Genomic DNA, 9,822 nt, shown 5'->3' on the forward strand with positions numbered 1-9,822 from the left:
GCAAAAAATTTTTAATATTTATTGATTGTGTTTTTTTTCTGTAGTGTATGTAAATATCTGGGTTCAACTGTATATATATATTCATATATATGGAAATCTTGTGTGTAACTTGCTTGGGAGAGGAGAGTGCTCTTTGAAGAGGCCACTCTCCCTCATGGCTCTGTCGTGGCACTCACTGGCGGATCTGGCAGAGGGTCAAGTCAAGTCAAGTTTATTTCTATAGCACTTTTCACAACAGACATTGTCTCAAAACAGCTTTGACCTCTTAGCTGAAATGCCCTACCTACCCAGGTGAAAAAGAAATATACTTAAGTTGTAATTTTTTGGATGCACTTATTATATTTTTATTATACTATACTAAGTGCATATTAAATGTGTGATTTTGGAACAACTTTAAGTATATTAAATAATAATTAAGCTATGATTAAGATAAATGTAAAGGTAATTGCAATATAATTTAATATACTTAGTTGTGTCAAAATAGAACAACTTTATGTATATTTAGTGTAATTTAAGTGTACTTCTTTAAATTATAATATACTTTAATTCTATACTTGAAGTACAGTTGAAATATATTTTAAGCTTCAAATTAATGTGTTCCCAGTATATTTACTAGAGATTAGCCGGATACGAGTATTATACGAGTAATATGAGTCAATATCTGTGCTCGGATTGAATGAAAATCATCATTGGGTAGCTGATTGTGTCAGCGTTCTGTGATAGGCTAGTCACAGCGCCCCTCCCCTACACACATACAGATGTACTGTGTAGCTGTGTCACGCTCTGCTCACTCACAGTCACACAAACAACAGCTCTCTGTCTCTCCCTCAGTCACTCGGGTTTGCGGGTCTTTTCCGTTAACGTTTAGGGTTTCTTCAGCTTTTTACTTCGGGTTGTAACTTTAATAATACGTACTTACTAACCAGTAGAGTTCTGGTAAACGTGGGTTCGTTCAGACGTGGTGCTTGCTTGGTGGAATGCGACTCGCATTGCGTCTCTGCCTGTCGGAGATTTTTTTTTCTTTTTTAAACCTTCAGCTGTCTCTAACCAGTAACCAGACACTGAGTGTCTGACACGTTTTTGCTGTATTTCATAAAAAAAAAAATAATAATAATAAAGTTAGTAAGCTAGTGTTTTAAAAATTAATTAAGCTACAAACACACACTCTCGTGATCAAAACCATTGATCTGAAGCTCAATCCTGATGCTGTCCTGTAAATATTTTTCTAATCAGCAATAAATATAACAATTTCTGATCAACCCATATCAATTGCATGCTTAAAATAACATACAGGTTAAAGCCCTGCCCATTTCAAGACAAACCCCGCCTACTTCCGGGTTAGGCCCAACCCACTCAGAGTACAGATAATTCATATGGTTAACAGATACAGATACAGCTGTACTCGCTCATCCCTAATATTTACATCATAACTAGGATTGTATTAGCAGAACAGATTTGATAAATCATTCAGAATTATATTAATATATTTTTATTGTATAAAATAAACAGTGCAATAAACACCTTTAGTACAAAAAACATTAAAAATTTGTACTAAAAAACTAAGTGCAGAAGCAAAGTGCATTTTCAAAAAACAAGCAAATAACAAAAAAAAAAACAGTGGTAGAACGGACACTATTTAAATCAAACATAAATCAACCATATCCTCCCGGTGCAGGGCCACTTTTCTTTGAACAGGCCTCATTGTTACATTTTCTGTGAATGAGGGCTCGCACCTCAGACAGTGTGGTACTTGGAAATTATTTTATTACAGTGTCTGTGAAAAGATAAAAAGAAACGTTTCAAATACAAAAGCAAAGTTTACCACTGTTATACTGTTACCACTGTTCTAATCTATCAGGAAGTATGATCCAACCTAGCGATCGGTATCCATAAAAATTCACTGTTGGCTGACCTTTAGTTATTAACATAATTATTTGTTAAATTGACATTTTAGGTTACCAGTTTCTCTGTGCATTTACGTGAGGCCTCATATCAGCTTCAGTTAAATATTTTTGTCTCCCATCACGAAAGTCAAAATTACATTTGGAAGGAATGCTTACAGTGACCAATGACTTACTCCATGTAAGCATAGGCAAGTGCACAATCTAAATAAAAAGGAAAACCTATGCTTTAACTAATGAACAACAGCAATTTAATTTAAAACATTACTTACAATTAAACATAACTCACAGGTTGGATTAACAATACAAAAGCTAGAATGAGTGGCAGAAAAATTTTGTAATCAAAATAAGAGAATAATTTTGTAACACAAAAAAACTAACAAAGAAATAACACTATGGGTTGACCAATGGCTTGAAATATTAAATATATATGTTTCATGTTTACAATTTTAATTCTTGTCAACTTACCTTTCAAAGCTTTGACAACATCATCATCAAGCACTACATGAGTTTTCTGGGAAGATGTTCCCTGCAGCAGGCTGTTCTCAAAATTCTGTTCTTCCATCTTTATCTTCTTGTTCCCCGTCACTATCCAGCACAGCCTGTGTGTTACATTGAATAAAAGGTTAGAATACGGTTAATTACAAAATTACAGTGCATCTGGAAAGTATTTACAGGAAGTCGAACGATTCATCGAGTAATTTGATTTATTTAAAAATATGGTATTTCTAATTAAACTGTCTACTTCGACTCTATGGGTCATGCTAAAATTATAATATTTACCTCTTTTGCAAAAACATAGGAAAACCAGATGTCTATCAAAACATGATATGCAAACAGCAAATATCAGGGTGACAAGCACATGCCTGAATTTAAAGAGGTCATATGATGCAATTTTGTTTTCGGACAAATCCCAACCCACTGGATCACTAGACAATCAGAGCACACTGCACTTTTTGGAAAGAGGGGCTTTGTAGAAATCAATGTGTTTGAGAAACACAGATCATAAAGAGCTACAATAATGAGCAGTATGTGTAAAATAAAGATTTTTGAACATTAAGGCATATATATATATATACACACACCTAATACACATAATAATGATCCTTGAAAATAGCATCATATGACCACTTTAAACATGTGTTTCCAGTCTGAATAAAAAAATCTGAAATTAGACACCTGGAATAGATCATTATGCTGCTTAAGAAATCTTCTTAGACAAATTGACAGCTAACATTGCTCTATTAGGTCAGATTTTTAAATATCTAAAATAGAGGTGGAATAATCTAAAGTTAACTTGCCTTTTTAACAAGAAATAAACCAGAGAGAAATATACCTTTCACCTTTCATTATTTGATATAAAATTAAAATATTGCTTACTGCTCTGTTCCTTGATATTCTGATTTGTCTCTGTTCTGAAACAAGTCAATTTCAGTATCATCCAATTCATCAGACAATGGAGTGGAGGGAACAGAAGTTTTTTCCTTCTGTGCAACTTCTGGAGATCTCTTTTAAGTTGGTTCTCCCATTGCAACTTTAGCTGGACCTTGTGACCTAAAAACAACATGTGCATTTACAAAATTAACATTTTATCCCACCCCATGTAAGTCAAATAGGAAGGAGGGAAAAAAGCAAACAAAATATTGCTGTTACAGTACAGTACAGTACAACAATCATGAATGAAAGATAATCGTAAACATTTACAGCCTCAATAGGATTTTTCCTTGCTGTATACTGGTCTGCCAGATGTCTTCTCCTCTCTTGAAAGCATCCCATTTTTACAATTAAGTCTTTGTACACATCTGAAATTATAAATATATATCAATCAAAGAAAGGCATTATAGTTGTCAGACTGAGCTGAATGAACATAAACACCAATTAAAAGTATATTCCACCCAAAAAATAAGAACTGCCATCCTTTATTTGCCCTCATGCCAATTCAACATGTATGCATTTATTTGTTCTTATGAACACAAACATTATATCTAGAAAAAACGTTTTTTTTATGTCCAAACAATGGAAATGATATTTAATGGAAGCTAAGAGGTTACATAATGACTTGACATGGAAAGGGAGGCATCCAAATTGTTGTGGAAATAGAGAACTTAATACAACTTCATTTACAATTTCAAATAAAAATAATAAATCTGAATGCGATGTTTGCTCAATATTGCCTTTTTCAGTTATTAAACCTTGTGGTGGTTTTGTGGGCGGGGCTAAGGTGCAGGAGAAAAGTACCTAATTACAATACATTACGAGCTGCTCTTCAGGTTGCCTACTAACATGGCAAACGTTAGCACATGCACATACTTGTACACATAACTGACACAAAACATGGCTCTGTTCACTGCTACCTTTCTGTTTGTACAATTGCACTTATGACAGCTGCAGAAAAGAAGACGACACAAACAGTTTTCTTTATGTTTAGTGTCTGGTCGTTAGCTAGCAGTTAGCTAAATTACACGCTAAAACATTAGCATTACATAATATAGCAATTCAGTTGTTGTCCAATTTCTGTGTAGGTACGCATGCATTAACATTTTTAGACAGTTAAGCAAACCATATAAACAAAAGACAATAGTTTCTTTACTCTTACCTGATATGAATTGTGCTCTTTGTGTCATGGTTTTTGTTCTTCTGGCAGTGGCAATAGGTATGAGATAACATTTAAAATGAGATCCTGTACTCCATCACAAGATGATGTTCCTTGTGAATCGACTTTGTGCTGGTTTGAATTTTTTTCCCTGTGCTGGCTTGTATTGGCCGCCTCCTGCTGGCGCCGTGACGTCATCATGCCGTCGGCACTAAAAGAGACTATGAGAGGTACTGTACTTTATTTCATATACTTTATATGCCAGCATGCGATTGGACAATTACCTGTCGATTTGAAAAGCTTGTCTCTGATTGGTGAAATTGAATGAACCGCAACATTTAGTTTAAACTACAAAAGAAGTATGATTATGTCATGATTGCAATTGGGCACTAAAGTAACAAAATGAAGAAATACAAATTATATCTTGAATTTGATCTTTTTGACGCTTGAAGAAGCTGAACAAAAATAATTGTGTAACACTAACTTTTCTTTTACTTTTTTTAAAGGAAAAATTAAGCAAAATGTTATTTTCCACAGTGTTTGAAGACTGTAGCCACCTGTGAATCTGCAGTAAATTCTTTATATCATTACTTCCTGACTGTGTATAGTACATAATGTAATGCACTGCTATACAAAGAATGTGAAATATGTTTGCCAATTTCTTTCTTTCTTAGACAATTCAAGTGTATTTTTGGCAAATTGACTCATTAATGTTATATTATTAAGATTAGAAGTTAGGTACTTATTAGAAGTAGATTGCTTAATATATTTAATATTAAAAGTTGGTATTTGTATATTTTATATATATAATGTATTTATGTGTGAGTAAATTAATACACTTTGTAATACAGTTTGTTTTTCAAGATCATGTAAAGCAGGCCGAAGCACATTTTTATTATGTTAATATTTAATAGTTATATAAAATAATACACATACTGCAATATACAGTCATGTGCAAATTAGGACACTTCATATTTAATATTTACATTTACATTTACATTTGCGGCATTTAGCAGACGCCCTTATCCAGAGCGACGTACAAAAGTGCTTTAAATCTCTAGTAATGAATAAATCTACACTGGTACGCAAGATTACAAACTTAATATAAATTTTAATAATACTCAAGTAATATAACTAAACAATTAAACAAATAATAGTAATATAATGAAACAATTATTATTCAAGTAATATAACTGTTAGATTTTTATCATGCCCAAACGAAACTTAATTCGTGGAGAGGTTTTCCATACGATCTGCGATACCCGTAGGCCTTTCTGATCAGGGAAGAATCACACCGCACACAGCAAATGCTTCCTCTTCAGTTTATTGCAGGCGGCAGAACGTTTATATACACATACAAAGAAAAGAAACCTGACCTAGTTGTTTCCTGTTTAGACAAGAGGATATACTAGCTGGCGATGTGTGAGTCCAGATAAGGACTCCCTGTTTACCTTACAGACTAACATCGTAAATATTCTATAGACACTGAGCAGACAAAGGAATGTGTGTGAAACATGTAAAAACCATCTTAACACTAACAATGGCCACTTTAAATCATTTATGATTTAGCATCACACACCTAAACATAGGATGTTCATCCTTGGAACAGAATCGGTGACACAAACTGCAAATGAAAAGACAAAGACAAACATACTCTTAATCTTCTCAAAAAAACTTTGTTCAGCAGATGTTTCACGTTCTCCAAGACATCATGAGACATTTATTTCTCAGTGCTTGCTCAGTATGTCTATTAGCAGTATTATAAGGTATACAGGTACAATCTCTTCTCTGAATAATGTGTTCAAAGAGAATAAGGAAAATTTCGGAGTCTAGTTACAACTATGCACATATTGTTTAGAATTTAGACCTAGAGCAGGTATCAGGGTAAGCTAAACAAAACAGTTAAGTGAGTCAGATCTTCACCCCGGAGGTGGCCCCCTTTCTACTATAAAGAAAGGATCTTTCCGTGGGCTCTCAACTGTTTCAGCCCTGAATACTCACTTAGGCAGGCTTCTTAGGCCAACAGACCAATTAGTGCACAGATTAAGTGGGTGCTGTTTTGATCCTGCTTGCATGTATCCACTGTGGCTGATGATCAGTCAGAACTCCAGTTCTGGTTACAGCTAGAACATTCGCTGGACCCAGATACTTGCTCACCGACCTTGGTAGGCTTCAGACTTCGTATCAGGACCTGCTGATTAGGCACAAAAGGGTGTGTTGGCTTATCTGTGGGCAGAGGAAGAGTTAGTGAGACATCAGCACTGATAGAATTTAATTTCTCAACCAGGGCAGAAACGTAGTCATCCACCATCACTTCCAGGTTACCTAAGGAAGAAATGCCAGTGCATCCCCTGACCCATGGGGTCGGGAAAGGCCGGCCCATTAGAATTTCAAAAGGTGACAGTTTGGTAGTTGAAGATGGGGTCATTCTCATTTCTGTGAGCACTGCCGGGAGAACAACAGTCCAATTTCGGCCTGTTTCAATGCAGGCTTTAGTAATACGTTCCTTGATGGTTCTGTTTGTTCTCTCTACCACTCCAGCTGACTGTGGGTGATAGGGAATATTAAAATGCCAATCAATTGCTAAGCTTTTAGCCAAAAGTTGTGTTACCTTCGAAGCAAAAGGTGTGCCGTTATCACTTTCAATCATACTAGGAATACCGAACCTAGAAATGATCTCTTTTGTTAATATTTTGACAACCGTTTTAGCATTCTCTGTCTACAAGTTTTAACCCAATGACCAGACTTCCCACAATAATTGCACCTCCCCTTTTTCCTAAAACCTCCTCCTTGAGTTTTGTACTGTGGCTGGGATGCACCACTTCCTGTTGCAGCAAAGAACATAGTGGGTTCAGACTTAACTAAACCAGAAGCAGACTGAAAACCTCCAGCGGCATCTAAATCTCTAATTCGAGCACAGAACTGATCTACCGACTTCTCGAGCAATCTGTCTGTCGTGATGCGAATCAGTTGAGCCTGAGAAGCTTTCACGTTATTCAAACAAGTATTTATAAACAACACATTGTGTGTATCATCAGTTGGCAGTTTAGAATCATTCTCCCATGCTGCTTTAAAACGCACCACAAAGGCAGACGGCGTTTCCTTAAAACCTTGCTTAGTGTTAGCTGCATGTGAAATGTCACGCTTGGATGCTATTCTGTTATCCAGAAAATCCTTTAGTTTATTATACATTTGCATCACATTGGCATCGTTTTCCCAAAAAATCTGGTGACGGTTCGCGGCCGTGCCCTCGCCTGTAATGGCATCATTAACTCGCGTGAGGTTCGGACATTTTTCAATGATCAACTCCTCTGTAACATCGTCTCCCAAAGTACGCAAAAGAATAGTTCTAAAATCAGGGCCCGTTAACTGTGCATACCGAGTGTGGCTTTTCAAGATCTGTACATATTTTGTGGGGTTAGTTGGAATAGGAAGACTCCTACATATAGCATCAATATCACTAGCTTTCGCTGGTTTAACATGAATTTCATTTCGCTCTCATACAAATGCAAAAGCGGGCTGTAAAGACGCAGCAACAGGCAGCGCAGGATAAAGACCAGGGCTAGTAGACGGTGTCGAATTGTATGGCGGAGGCAATTGTTTCTTATTCAAAGAGCATTTAGAAGCATTGACTCTTTCTGGACCTTTGTCCCAGTACTTCTTCATATTTACCCATTTATCATAGGACTCACGCATATAAGTGTAGTCCCAATTCGGATCGCCCCATCCACCGTTCACCATGGAATACGCGTTTTCCATATCGCGGGTCTTAAATGACCCATGTCTAGGAAAATCATCTACCTGCGACATACATTCACTCCATCCTGCCAAATTATCTAAATAAGGATTAGTCCAGTAACCGGCACTATTCCTATACATCCAATCTTTGGGATTTTCTTCCGGCAATGGGCGAGAAACGTTATGACCCATCTTCTTAACACAGAACAAAGAACAGACACACAACACTTAATACACAGACAATACACACAACACTAGGCACCAGGGGAATCGCAGTCATCAAACAAAAAAAATAATCCAATCTCTCCAATTGAATCACAAATTTTGTTAGGTAGGAGAAAAAAATAGACTATAAAGCCAAAACAAGATTGAAGTCTTTTGAAAAATGTCCGTTTTTCTTTAGTTCTTTTACTAGCTGGCGATGTGTGAGTCCAGATAAGGACTCCCTGTTTACCTTACAGACTAACATCGTAAATATTCTATAGACACTGAGCAGACAAAGGAATGTGTGTGAAACAGTGTAAAAACTATCTTAACACTAACAATAACTAAACAATTAAAACTGAAGAAAATATATATATTTTTTTTACTTTCTGCAAAATGGGCAGCAAATCCTTCTCTGCTGGCCTAAACACTATCAGAAGCATTGACCTACATTTACAACCTAAATTCTAATATTTGTTCAATTAAATATTATTAATTTATTCCCAACAGTTTATTCTCATCATTTCGTAGCGTTTCTCCTGGCTGCACTGCTTCCAGTACATGTATGTGGCTGTTAGATTTTTTGTCCAATCAGATTTCAGCCTCTTTGTGCTGCCATGTCAATCTAATCTGCCCAGAGCCTTCAAAGTCTCTACTGCTAGCCTTTTTAACATAGAGAATATTAGCAATGAATCCATTTCTTTAACCAATCACATTTCAAATTCGCCTCACAAAATAGCATCAGATTTTTCCATCCTCTGATTGGTGTTAAAGCCAAGTTCGACTGGCAAAACACGTCTGTAGCGCTCTGCACACATGAATACATCTGAGATAGATTTTCAGTGCTTACAAAGGAAGAGAAATTGATTTAGTCTTGAACATACTAAAAAAATAAAATTTCAAGAAAAGCTAGACATGGTGAGGAGGTTGGCCAACCCCAAAGCTAGCTAGCATGTCTCAGCCCGGGAAAGGGTTTGTTCTCCACTTCCAGACCAGTGAATACGAGTGGTACCACTGGATCTCTGGTTAGTAGGTTGTTTTTCATTTAATTTTTTTATGCTTTTGTCAGGTTATTAGACAAATATTGATTTTGAACTGCTACAGATGATGTAGGTGGCACAGTTGCAGTGGTAGTGTAGAGGTTTGGAGTTGTCTTAACTGGGTTTTTTGCTTTAGTAAAATGGTTTTCACCCTCCATATGTGAAATAACTCTCTCTGTTTAATGCCGCGCGTTGTTATATTGCGTTTTTTGTATTGCATTGATGGTTTCTATAGGTACCAAATGAACGGCCCGCCACTGGTAAAATGTAATTAAAAAACAAACAATTCCTGGTGAGGAATAAAATTAATAAAGGACATCCCACATTTATTCACACTTAAAATGGC

At 36.1% G+C, this 9,822-nt stretch overlaps 1 long non-coding RNA gene across 2 annotated transcripts; it reads right to left on the bottom strand.

Moving 5' to 3' along the window:
* Nucleotides 1-1,576: 1,576 nt before the first annotated feature.
* On the bottom strand, nt 1,577-4,608 carry LOC124382097. Of its 2 annotated transcripts, none has more exons than XR_006924979.1 (5): nt 4,498-4,608; nt 3,606-3,703; nt 3,282-3,455; nt 2,370-2,503; nt 1,577-1,774 (listed from the first exon to the last, which is right to left on the bottom strand). It is a non-coding gene; the product is annotated as an uncharacterized LOC124382097 (long non-coding RNA). The 2 variants fall into 2 exon arrangements; XR_006924978.1 differs by having other exon boundaries at nt 1,577-2,105.
* Between the last annotated feature and the right edge of the window lie 5,214 nt (nt 4,609-9,822).

This window comes from Silurus meridionalis, chromosome 29 (assembly GCF_014805685.1).
Source record: "Silurus meridionalis isolate SWU-2019-XX chromosome 29, ASM1480568v1, whole genome shotgun sequence".
NCBI classification, from domain to species: Eukaryota; Metazoa; Chordata; class Actinopteri; order Siluriformes; family Siluridae; genus Silurus; species Silurus meridionalis.